At 37.7% G+C, this 13,642-nt stretch overlaps 1 pseudogene; it reads left to right on the plus strand.

Moving 5' to 3' along the window:
- The first annotated feature begins 5,123 nt into the window (after positions 1 to 5,123).
- Positions 5,124 to 6,164, plus strand: LOC138166328 (zinc finger protein 22-like; annotated as a pseudogene).
- Positions 6,165 to 13,642: the final 7,478 nt, after the last annotated feature.

A 13,642-nucleotide genomic window follows, 5' to 3' on the forward strand; every position in this document is an offset into this window, starting at 1 on the left:
CCACTTGTGGGATGGACTTGTTGACTTGAAAAGAGAGGGCTGGACTGGGAGGAGCTGGTGATGTAAATTTGGAGAGACACAAGAGAGAGGCAGAAGAATTTTTTGGAAGCAGCATAGTGAAGGCAGAGAGAGACTGAGAGGATTGCTGAGGGCCACTTTGAATTGCCCAGGACTTTTGAGAGCTGCTGCCCAGAGCTGCCAAGGACTGAGGAGACATGGCTGCCATGCTGTTACTTTGTCTGTCTGTTTTGATGTTGTTTTGCCAGATTTGTCCACTGGTGAAGGACAGTGCTGTTGTTGGAGAAGTCTTGGAACCTTGCTGTTGGTTCAGAAGCCCTGAAGAAGGATTTACTTGTTGTATGTTTACAGAAATCCTGGAAGAGGGTTTTGCTAATGTTTTCAGGGGTCCTAGGACTGTTCTGTGGACAGAGAATGAATTAATGAAGAGACTGGCAATGTATCTTGTGGCCTTGCTAAGCTTTGTCTCCCCAGGAACAAAGATTGCTGAGAACTTGCCTTGTGTCAAGATGAAGAAAAGACCTCCATTTGGGTATTAAGTGCTGTGCTTAAGCTTGTTGTAACTCTGGGGTAGATTCAATTGTGATCCAAGGGTGGGGAACTTTTGACCTTTTTGTGTTCTTTGATTGAACAAATGAATGTACTTTACTTATGATTAGAAACTAATCTCCATTTGAGAAGAGGGGCTTTGTGATGGACTAAATGAAGGTACAGCCTAGGGGTGGAGTAGTTTTTAGAAGAGGGACTTTGTAATTGATTAAATGAATGTAATGTCCTGGGGTGGGGTAGTACTTGATTAAATCAGGTAGTACTTGGAGATTATTGAATCACACTTAGTAAATGCTGTATTTTGAATGATGTTAAATTTTGATTCTATCTGTTCCTAATTTGTCACTGAATAAAATAGAGAGCACCTATGCTGGTATTTTGAACCTTGGGAAGTTTCCTTTGCTTGGCATTACATTACAGTCATACAGCTAGTCTATATCAGATGCTGGCTTGACCTCAACTGCTACTAGCTTCATGTCTCACCCTTTATTGACTATGCTATACAAAGGAGGATGGTGGAACACAAAGCTGTCCTTTGTATAATTAAAAATCCATTTATTTTCTTCAGTATCCTTGTACTCAGTTTTTCTGTGTAAGTTATTTTTGTTTGTAATCAAATAAATTTTTCCTTTCATAATATCGTATTCCATGATCTCTACTTCTTTACAATTATAGTTGCTAAATCTTGTTTGATCCTTACTGGTTTCTTGGCACTTATATTCTTTTCTTTTCCTGGCTATTGCATTGGTGGATTCTTTCTGTTCATACATAGAATACTTAATCTTCTTATTCTATTTTGTCTGCAGGTTTCTTTCATGGTTTCATGGAAAGCAAAGTAGATAAAGAGCTTATTTAAATTTAGAAGGATAAGAGCTATTTTCTATCTAGTAGTCAAAGAGTACAGAACACTGTGGAATATCCCAATGACTGGGAAAATCACTTCACCTAGTTAACCCTCTAAGATTGTAAGTTTTTGAGAAAATGCATGGGTAGAAGGAATTCCCTCAATTGGGAGTTCCCTAATGGAATTTCAAGTTCAGACTCTATCATCATTCTTGTGGTAATAATATATGATTAGGAGCCACTGAATACCACAAGTTTCAAACATTTAAAAGTTGTGAATTTCACAAGAGGTAATGCAGATACAAACGGTGTATTTAATAGCCTATAAACACATGCCCATTTGGTACAATAGAAAGGGTACTTTATGTGGAGTAAGATGTTCATTCAAATCCCTCTTATTGCCTCTGTGATATTATTCAAGTCATTTTCCTCACTTATAAAGTGAGTGGGTTGGTCACATCTATTACATTTACCTTTTAGTTCTACATCTATAATCATATAACTAATCAGAAGCTGTGTGTGAGATATAACATAAAGTTTATCATAAGAGAGATTTATAAATAGAAAGGAAGATGGGCCATTGATTTGAGAATGAAGAATATAGATGTACTGCATGCATGCTCTATTAGTTTCCATGTGATGTTAAGAAAACTACAGGTGTGTTTCCTATGTAGAATTTGGTGGAGGATGTGGATTGAGTTGCATAGGATGGGACGACGTAATTTTGTTACAACCTGCACTGTTGGGTGGTAGTGTTGGCTCAAAGACTATCAAAGTATCATATTGGACTGATTCACTTATTGAAATTCATTCATTTTTTTCCCCATTGCTGAACATTTAGATGTCATAGGAGGCAATTTGTGACCTTTATGAGAATCATTTCAGTAGAACAATGAGGGTAGAACTGAGATTCTATGAGTTTAAGTTCTTATTCTCCCCATTATGCATTAAAGAATAATAACTACATGGTCTCTTCAAAACCTACAGTAGCATACATATGGAAAGAAACAGTGCTCCAAAGAGGCAAAGTTTCTAACTCATAAAGAGAAGGGTTTACTCTCTTCACAAAGTTTGTACTATACTGACTGGTATAGTCACTATAGAAGAATCACTAGGGCCATTTCTGTGATGGTCATTCCTTTCCCTTTTCTTTATTAAGGTATGGGTCTATTTCAAAGCTGCAAAGATGTTTACTTATGGGAATCTGCCATTTATATATAGTATTCTTATTTGCTCTTCAGTCATCATAAACACATGGGAAATATGATGGAATGTCACCCCTGTCTGATGTTTTCCACATTTATTTAACTGTCTCTTTGGTCTTTCCCCCTTAGTATTACAGTTATCCCTTCCATATCACAAATGTTAAGGACATGGTACCTCCACAGTCTGGAAAATTCACATATAATTTTTTGACCTCTTCATATGATAGAAGTCTTTATTTTTATGGTATTAAAAGGTAAAATGTTGATATTATATAATACTATACATATGTTTTATGCATTTCTAAACTGTTTCTGTGTCATCTGCTAGACTTCATGTGTCAACTGAAGCTTCCACAAAACTCCCTCCCAATTTCCATTTAATTTGTTATACCAGCCCATTATATATTGAAACAGCAATGGGGAAAGTTGTAATGTGGAAAGGATAACTATTTTCCAATTGCCCCGAAGCCTTCTCCAGTGACCATATGCCTCTTAAATAGGAAAACCCTCTGCCTTTGGAAGTTTTGACTACTGTTAAGCTTTTTTCAAACTTAAGCTAAAACATTCCTTTTTGTTGGACAATTTAATTATTTTCAGATTGAAAAGATGTAAACCCTTAGGATTTATAGACCAGATAGTTTATATTTTTTGAGGGTCAAAGAGACATGAACAGAGATAGAGACACTAATATGTGATGCTATTTCCCAGTCCTCACAAATTGGTTTTAAAGCCTCTACTGTACTTTCTATTTTCATTCAAAATTCATTTTCAGGATGGTTTCTGAATAGTTCTCTTTGATCTTAAAAACTGAGCACCGTACGAGCTCACCTTCTTTGCTCATATTACAGACAATGTTTACTTTAATGTCTTTTATATACCAATGGATTGTGGGAATTTCTTTAGCTACAGAATGATTATGAAAATATTTTCTCGTATGATATTTTTAGTGTTTTTTTTTTATTAAAAAGAAAGTGCTGTTTTGCATGGTAGAACACAATTAAAATTCCTATTGTCATGTCACAGCTTGCTTTGTACTTTCCCCACTTCATTCACACTAGTGACCTTTTTATTTGTTTTCAGCGATACATTTGGTACATTCTTTGTGCCACTTAACATATTGGTCCTCACCATTTTCCACAGAATAAATAATGCTGTAAGATTGAGTTACTCATTATCATGTATTTTTCTAATCACTTTTCCAAATCAACAATAAACCTTTGATAATAAGCAATCATTTCTATAGCACTTTGAAGTTTGAAAATTTTTTTTTCTACCATATTATATTTTATCTTCACAACAACCTGAGGAGGTAGATACTATCATTGTCCCTATATTATAGATGAAGGAACTAAGGCAGACACAGATAAAGTGACTTACCTAGGTTCACATAGTTAGTGTCTAAGGACAGGGTCAAACTCAAGTCTCCCCAAATCCTCTTCTACTGCTCTACACATAGAAGCAACTTGGTGGTACACTGGATAGAATACTAGACCTGGAGTCAGGAGTTCAAATCCTGCCTTAGACATTTGCTAGCTGTATAATCCTGGTCAAGTTTTCTAACCTTTGTCTACCTCAGTGCCCTCATCTATATTAATGGTAGCACCTCCCTCCCATGGCCGATGTGAGGATAAAAATGAAATAATATTGGTAACCTTAAAGTGCTATGTAATAATAAATTACTATGAAATATATTGTGAATAAGTAACAAATGCACAATATAATACTATTATTTTTATTGTTAAGGTTCTAAAGCGCAAACAGCTTTTCCCACCATTCTATGTAAACAGCCTGTATAGATGAATGTGACACATGTACAAGCTATCCATCAGATACAAGAATTTAATAAAATATTCATCCAACCAGAACAAGAGTTTAAAGATAACTGGTTTTTGTCAGCTATTTTTAAAGGAAAAAAAAAGCTTGTGAGTTTGGTATTAGCAGATATCATCTTAAACAGCTTCTGAAGATTATTTTTTAAGGAAAATTAAAATTTTATATGAATGTGACTATAACTTACTATGTAATTTTTAAAGAATTGCTTATGTTTTTGATCAATTCAATGTCTTACTTATGGTCCCATAGCCAGAGTCATAGGTGAGATAGGAACCCAGGTCTTTCTGACAACCTGGCCAGCACACTATTATATTACTCTTCGTAATTTACCATAGCAAATTTGTGTGGAGAGAAGAGGACAGGAATGGGAATAAAAAGAAATGGAAATTAAGCAAGGACTTAATAATAAGTGTTTGTCCTCTTTGGAGGCAGAGACAGTGTCCATGGGCTGGGGCCTCAGCTCTCTGTGCTCAGGCAGCCAACCCACTAGCCTGCTATCCCTACACTGAGTGGATCAATCCGAGACATGTTTTCTCTCCTCTTCCTCAGTGATACTCATTCCAACTCTAAGAAGTTTCAAGAAACTAGGAGTCAACCAAGAGTCACTCTCCACCAGGCAGACCCCAGCCAGAACAAAGGCCATTCTGTGAGGGAGAAGAATGACTGCAAAAGAGAATGAAAGGAATAGACCTAGATCCTTTGGGCCCTATGTTAGTAAAGGAGGAAGAAGAGGATGAAGACACTTGAGGTCAAGTCTCAGTCCCTATCCAGAGACTGGAAATATCCTGCGGAAAAAACAACAACAACAACAATCCTGGGAAAATCCCAGGCATTAATTTGGATGCCACCCAACAACTATACATTAACTGCAACCTCTTTGCTACTTACTATGATAACCACATACAGGGACAGAAGTAACAGGAGTGTGGGCCCTCTGGGTAGTAAGACCATACCTGAAAGTGGTGAAAACTCTGCAGAAAAACAAATTGCATACCATCACATCAGGAAGCCTCTAGCAAGATAGTCTCCTGGGATCTGAGTTCATAGAAGCTTGTGAAGAAGAAGGTGGGGGCTGTGTGGAGTAAAGCAGCTGTCAATCCATATAAGGAAGATAGTAAAGGAAGAGAACCAAGATTTCCAAAGAATTATAGACAAGGATAAGACAAGCCCCTCATTAGAGAAAATCCAGTATTGTGAAAAACTGGGGGAAAGTTTCAATCTTGGTGCAAAACTTGCTACAGACAAGAGATTTCAGAATACTTAGGCATGTGATGAATGTACTAGGAAAGTCTTCAGTCAGAGTTCTATCCTTATTGTATATTAAAAGGTCCACACTGGGGAGAAACCTTATGTATGTCTGGAGAGTGGGAGAGGCTCCACAAGGAGCTCCCACCTTATATGACATCATAGAATCCATACTGGAGAAAAACCCTATAAATATAATGTGTCTGGAAAAACGTTCAATCAGGGGTCAAGCCTTATTGTCCTTTAAGGAGTCCACACTGAGGAGAAATCCTATGAATGTCAGGAATGTGGGAAAACCTTCAGTCAAAGTTTATGCTTCATTGTCCATCAGAAATTCCGAATTGGGAAGAAGCCCTGTTGATGTAATGAGTGTGGGAAAATCTTTGCTCAGATCAAACATCTTATTTTCATCAAACAGCTCATGCTTGAAAGAAACATAAACTCACTGCATTGGTGAGAGCACCATCTTGAAGGGCAAGGTTTAAGCTGTGTTAGTTCAGTCATTATTTCTGAGCTCTTTCATTTGCCTAATAATGCTAGGTGCTATGGGAGTGGGAGTTAAGTTGGACATTGAACATCTCTTGGATATAGATTAATGGAGAGGAGAGGGAAGGGCATTCTAGGTGAAGGGAACAGAAAGAGGAAAGGCAGCTTGGAATGATTAGTGGGGAAGGAATAGATTATAAGTATTGGGGAATAGTGGCAAAATTTGACTATAGGTAAATTGGGCCCACTTATGGAGGAATTTAAATTAAGAACTCAAAAAATTTCCTGGACTTATCTATGTATGAAATGAGCCATATTTAAAATTGCTTTCAGTGATCAAATATGCTTTGAGCTATTTTTTCATGAACATGGCCAAAGGGTAGTAAGAGGAGAAAAGAGTGTTTAGGCTATATTAGACCTCCAAATTTTATGAAAGATATAGACTTCCTCCCCCAATGGGAAAGATTCTTACCCTTCTCAGATCTTCCTGCAGAAGATCGGGAAATCTCTAGGGAAATAATGGCAGATTCTAAATGGTAATTTATCCCCCTTTCTGGAGCAAACAGGCTGGGTGTGGGCAAGGTCAGAAAGTGGAGAATAAGGGTTATATTAATTCACAGTTTTTAAATGGTATTGAAAGGCAGTGTCTTAAGTGGGAAGAACTCTGGTCTTAACAGAAAGTCTAGCTTCAAATCCCAGACTTGGTCAAGCAATTAACCTCTTTGGACATAATGTTTCTGCATCTATAAAATGAGGGGGTTGAATAAGATGGTCTCTAAGTTGTCTTCCAGATCATTGAACCTCATACCCCTTCATCTTATATGATGAGACAACTGGAGCCAAGAGAGTTTAAATGTTTTTGCCATAGCTGGTAAATGATAGTACCAGGAGTTGCTACAAATCCAAGAGTACGCCAAAACATAATACATACCTTGACTGTCAAAATTGAAAATATTTAAGCAGCTAAAATAGGATTGAACACAATGGCTAATATTGGTTCTGATGAAGAGAGATGAAACACTTCTCTCTGGTGTGGGACTCTGGGAGTGAAAGTTTGAAGAGTTAAACCTGGAATTGGATTTTGCTCATGACTTTCTTTTCAGGGATTCTATGTATGAGTGGAGGGCTATATAAAAATAACTGGTGTAAAAAAATGAGTCTTCTGTAAAATTTAAATATATATATATATATTCAAAGTCATTCAATAAGAAAATAACCCATATCTCAACAGTTTGTTTTTCCCATTTGATGAGGAATTAAATAACTTTGACCTTATATTTTCACTCCTACTCTTGCAGAAAAAGCTACCTTGCACTGTAGTTTAGTGAACTGGAAAGAACACTTAATTAGGAGTCAGAGGACCTAAGTTTGAAATATGGTTGTATTGCTTGCTGCACATGACTTTAAGCAAGTCTTAACTCCTCAGACTGAGATTCTTTCCATGTAAAATTAGGGAATTCCACTAGACAATTTCTCAGTGACCTTTCAGTTTTTAACATTGAATGGTCCAGATACAGATAATTATAAAATAGTTAATTTTGATTATGTGAAATTGAAAAGCTTTTCCACACAAAAAGAAAAATCATGTAGCATGAGAGAGACAGTTGACTGGGGAAAACTTTTCTGTAAGATAACCCTGCAAAGAATTTGATTTCTAAGATGTGTAGATGACTAGGAGAAATAAACAACGAGTAAATTATCAAAAAGCCATTCCCAAATAGAAAAGGAATTGAAGGATAGGAACTAATATTTCCCTACACAATAGATCATATAGAATAAGTTTTCAGATGACTAAGAAAAATGCTAATCAAAACCGTGAGGTTTCACCTCCCATCTGGCCAATTGGTGAAGATGACTAGAATAGTCAGTGTTGGAGGGGTTGTGGGAGATAGGCATGCTAGTGCATTATTGATGGAGCTGTGAATCAGTAGAACCATTCTGGAAAGCAATTCAGAATTAGACTTTGTTATAGTAATGAAATTTAAAGACCCCTTTATATTGGAAAGCTAAGAGGTAGTTAGCACCTAGTTCAAATTAAGCCTCTGTTAAAGAAACAGAAGGTATGAACTCCTGTTGCTGACATAACAGAAAGGGGCTGAAAAGGGAGGAGTAATATTATATATAAGGAAAATCCCCAGAAAGGGAGAGTCAGAACTCCTTGAGATAAGCTTTGTGGAGGCAGAAGCAGCTGCTGCCGAGAAGGCTGAAGAGGAAAGGCCTAGGCTGGAGAGAATGATTTTGATTTTGGGAACCAGTGGGAGCTTCTGCTGGAAAGCTACCAGCTTCTTCTGGGAGCTGTCCAAGACTGAGGAAGCATGACTGTGATACTGGTACTTTGTATGAACCTGTTTGTGGCTTTGTTAAGCCTTGACTTCCCGGGAACAGAGATTGTGAAGAATTTAAGGTAGACTGGACACTGTGAGCTACAGCATGGAACAGGAACAGCATGGAGACCTAGACAAGGAACTGGGAGCTGTCTGCCTTTGAACCCAGGTGACAGTTTGGTGAATCCAGGTAGGAGCTAGGACCATGAAAGGGGATCCAGGGAATCTGAGAGACTACCCTGAGTCAAGCTGAAAGAAGACTTTACTTGGATACTGTGTACTGAGAAGATTGTAACTTATCTGTTACTGAGGGGTGGATGGCCTGTGTATTATACACTACCCCTTAAAGAGAGTGTTGAGTAGTGACTGATATTGTAACTTAGTGTGCCCCATGAGTGGAGAACTTTGACTATTGTATTTTGTGACCCTTAAGGAGGAGGCAAGCCTCCTTAAGGATGATTGAATGAGTTTATTGAATGATTGAGTTACTAAATGATTGATTGACTAAATGATTATACTTTGTTCAAAACTGTGTGGCCACTGTGGTGAAAACTATGTGGCCATTTTCTGTGATAAGTTATTGTGAATGCTGTATTTTGATTATCTGTGATAAGTTGTAATATTGTGAATGCTATACCTTGATTTACTGTAAATGTTTTGCTCTGATTTGTTATTGAATAGAATGTTCATTATACTATATAATCAGAATCTTAAAAGCTGTTCACAGTAGCATTCTTCTGGAAAGCTGCTCATTCTTGTCTTTACAGACTTTCTTTTAATTAGACATTCCATGGCTAGGCATATATCCCACAGAGATCAATGACAAAAAAGACAGGTTTTATACACATCAAAATAATTTATATCAGTCTATGTTGTGACAGCAAATAACTAGAAACAAAAAAAATGCTCAACAATTGCATTCTGGATGGTCAAGCTATGGTAGCTGGGTTCAGTGGAATATTATTGTGCTGAGAAATTAACATGATAAATACAGAAAGGCATGAAAAGACAACAGGAGCTGATACACAGTTAAGTAAGCAGAACCAGGGAAACTACACAATGCCCAACAACCCCCAAAACAAAACAATATTTTTTAAATTATAAAGAACAAGTTTGGATCCAAAGAGATTCTAAGAGATAGCTCCCTCTATTCCTTTAAAGAAGTCAAGGGCCACAGGTATGGAATGGTTATGCTGAATTTTTTTCCCTCTTCTTTTATAGAAAAAAAGTCTTATATAGGTTGATTCTTTAGGAATGAGAAGGGACAGTATTACAAGGTGTCATCTAGGCAATATAAAAATGTGAATAAAAATGTTTTTAAAATACTATGATCCTGGGCAGAGTTAAGAGGACGGAATAGAAGCAGGACTTCTGAGCAGTTCCATCTTCTACCTTCCCCAATCCATGTGAAAGGGGACTCTGAACAAATGTTGGAGCTGCAGAACCCACAAAATGACACAGAGAAGCTAACCTCCCGCTGAGGAGAGCCCGGTAGGCTGGCAGGAATCGACCAGTGCAGTGCTCTGGGAGCCGAGCCCAAGCCCGAGTGACCGGGAGGTTTTAGCCCCAGGGCGGGCCTAACCAGCTGTTGGCCAGAGGGACTCCAGATCAGCAGCAACTGTGGTAATCCAGAATTATCAACACATATATGTGAAGGACAAAGTGAGATGTCAGTGCAGTCTGGACGTTGGGACCTGGTAAGTGGGAGTGCTTGGCTTTTACCCCCAGGGCAAGAAGCCGATGAGATGCCTGGCACAGCCAGCCAACGCCATGTGGCAGCTTCAACTCCTGGCCTGCAGAGGGTAAAGGGACCAAGTGACCAGTCTGAGGGGTAATGGCTCTTGCTTTAACCTTCTTGGATCTGGATTGAGGTCTAGAGTAGAGGTCCTGGCATGTGTGACCAGTTTGCCAGAGTGTGTGGAGGCTTCTGATAGGGCACCCAAATAATACTTCTGGCAGCTGAGAAAACCCCAGCATTTGGGACAAAAGCTCCCCTGTCTGGTGGCAGAGTCCTACTGTGGCAAAAAGCCCAGGGGTCAAGTGACTGAGGGGTGACATGACCAGGCAAAGGAAACAAAGCAGACAGAAGATTCCAACATTACACTCCTATTTTGGGGACAAAAAGGATCAAAGCATGGAACAGGAGGAATACACTGAAGTCAGAACTCCTGCACCAAAAGCTTCAAAGGAAAATACGAGCTGGTTACAGGCCATAGAGGACCTTAAGAAGCAGATAAGAGAAGTGGAAGAACAATTGGGAAGAGAAATGAGAACAATGCAAGAAAATTACAAAATGAGAGTCAACAGCCTGACTGAGGAAAATCATACCTTAAAAAACAGAGAAACTCAATTGGCAAAAGAGGCTCAAAAAGGCAATGAGGAGAGGAATGCCTAAAAAAGCTAAATTTGCCAGATGGAAAAAGAATCTCAAAAGCTCAACAAGGAGAATCTTTCCCTCAGATTTAGAATGGAGCAAAGAGAAGCTAGTGACTTTATGAGAAACCAAGATGATGTTAAACAGATCCAAACAAATGCAAGAATAGGGAGCAATGTGAAATATCTCATGGGAAAAACCACTGACCTGGAAAATAGATCCAGGAGAGATAATTTAAAATTTTTGGACTACCTGAAAGGCATCATCAAAGAAAGAACCTAGAAATCATCCTACAAGAACTTCTTAAGGAAAACTGCCCTGATGTTTAGAACCAGAGGGCAAAAAAGAGGTTGAAATAATCCACTGATCACCTCCTGAAAAAGATCCCAAAAAGAAAACTCTTAGGAATATTATATAGTTCCGGAATTCCCAGATCAAGGAGAGAATATTATGAGCAGCCAGGAAGAAACAATTTGAATATTGTGGAAACACAATCAGGAAAACACAGGACCTGGCAGCTTCTACACTGAGGCATCAAAGGGCCTGGAATATGATATTCCAGAGGGCAGAGGAGCTGGGATTAAAACCAAGAATCACCTACCCAGCAAAACTGAGTATCATGTTTCAGGGGAAAATATGGTCATTCAGTGGAATAGAGGACTTTCAAGCAGTCTTAATGAAAAAACCAAAGTTGAATAGAATATTTGACATCCAGATACAAGAAACAAGAGAAGCTTGAGAAGGTAAACAAGGAAAAGAAATAATAAGCCACTGATCAAAGTTGAACTATTAACATTTCTACATGGAAAAACAATAATTGTAATTGATGAAACTTTTCTCAGTATGAAAATAGTTGAAGGGAATATACACATATATATATTTATATATATATATATAATATCTCTTTCAGAGGGTATACGGGCGTATGAATACATGTGTGAATGTGTGTATATATGTTTACAGGTATACATAGATAGAGGGCACAGGACCAATTTAATAGGAAGGGATGATACTTAAAAGGGGAAGTCAAGAGGTGAGAGAGAGTAATATAATGAGAGGAGATGGAGAGAGACTATCTCATATAGTAATGGGGGTAACTATCTCATATAGAAGAGGAAAGGGAAAAGGTTTACAATGGAGGGGAAGAATAGGGAGAAAAAAGGGAATGGGTCAACCTTATTCTCAATGAATTTGGCTCAGGGAGGTAATGACTTAAATAGGGTATCTCACCTTTCAGGAGAGTAGGGGGCAAGGAGATGAGAGGGGGGATGATGGAAGGGAGGGTAGGCTGGGGGAAGTGAAGTTGGAAGCACTCACTTTTGAAAAGAGACCCAATCAAAATAGAGAAGAGAACAAGTGGGTGGTGGGAGAGGAGGGAGGGAAATATAGACAGTGTTTTACAACATATCTACTATGTTAATATTTTGCATTAGATACACATGTACAACCTATACTGAAATACTTATCTTCCCAATGAGGGTGGGTGACAAGGGAGAAAGGGAATAAATCTGGAATTCAAAGTTTTAAAATCAAATGTTTAAATATATATATATATATATATACACTATTATTAATACTATTTTACATGTAATTGGGAAATAAGATATACAGGCACTGGGGCATAGAGATCCACCATGCCCTACTGGAAAGTCGGAGGGGGTATGGGAGAAGATATGGGAGAGAGCAGATTGGAGGAGGGGATATCTTGTGGGATTGCTATTTTGGGTGATGGGTAGGGGGAAAATGGGGAGAAAATTTGTACTTCAAAATCTGGCAGAAATTAATGATGTAAATTAGAAGTTAATAAAGCATTTGATAAATGGAAAAAAATAAACAAAAGATTTTCTGGGAAAAAAATTCTATGATCCTAGTCAGAATTTGGTATGTCAGTTGAGATAATGTTCATTCTAGTTGCAATTTTTCGAAACTACTGCCTAGACAAGTTATTGTATAAAATTTAAAATATACCCCAATTATATTTGAGAAAAATAATGATAGCTGTTAGTTGTATAGGAGTTTAGACTTCACAGAGTGAGTTCTATACTTTAGCTCATTTTAATTTCACAACAACCCCGTGGCATAGCTACTCCCATTATAGTAACACCACTAATAATAATTATAATAAAATCTCACATTTATATAGTACTTTAAGGTTTATGAAGCATTTTTATATAGATTACCTAATTTGATCCTTGCAATAGCCTTGTGAGATAAGTTGTTGTTGAGTTGTTTTCAGTCATGTCCAACTTTTTGTGATTCCTTTGTGGTTTTCTTGGCAGAGATACTGGATTGGTTTCTTAACTGTGTGACCCTGGGCAAGTCACTTAACCCTTTTTGCCTCAGTGTTCCCATCTCTAAAGTCACATAAGTACTATTGATAATAATATCTTTATTTTACAAATGATCAAATTAAGGTTCCCAAAATAAGAGATTTGGCCAGGTTAGGGTCACAGCCAGGAAACTTCAGGGTTTGCTGACTTGTAGTCTGGCACTCATCCACTTTACTATGTTATTTTTTCAGGAAACAAGGTAGTTTTACCTTTAAAGGCTCTGTCTATAACTCTTTAGACACTCTGAGAAGTAATATTTAAGGATTTAAGCAACCTTGAAAGGGCTACTGAGGAGAAAGCAGAAAAGAAAAACAGCCTACCCTAATGACATTTGCAGCTTAGTACCTTGGAAGAATTAGTTTATCTAATGATGACAAGCATTTTGATTTATTCTAAGGTGTGTCTACAGAAAAAAAATAATCAAAGGGCTTCAGT

Source organism: Petaurus breviceps, unplaced genomic scaffold (genome assembly GCF_028583685.1).
Source record: "Petaurus breviceps papuanus isolate PSGF00001 unplaced genomic scaffold, PetGlider_PUasm1.0 221, whole genome shotgun sequence".
Taxonomy (NCBI): Eukaryota; Metazoa; Chordata; class Mammalia; order Diprotodontia; family Petauridae; genus Petaurus; species Petaurus breviceps.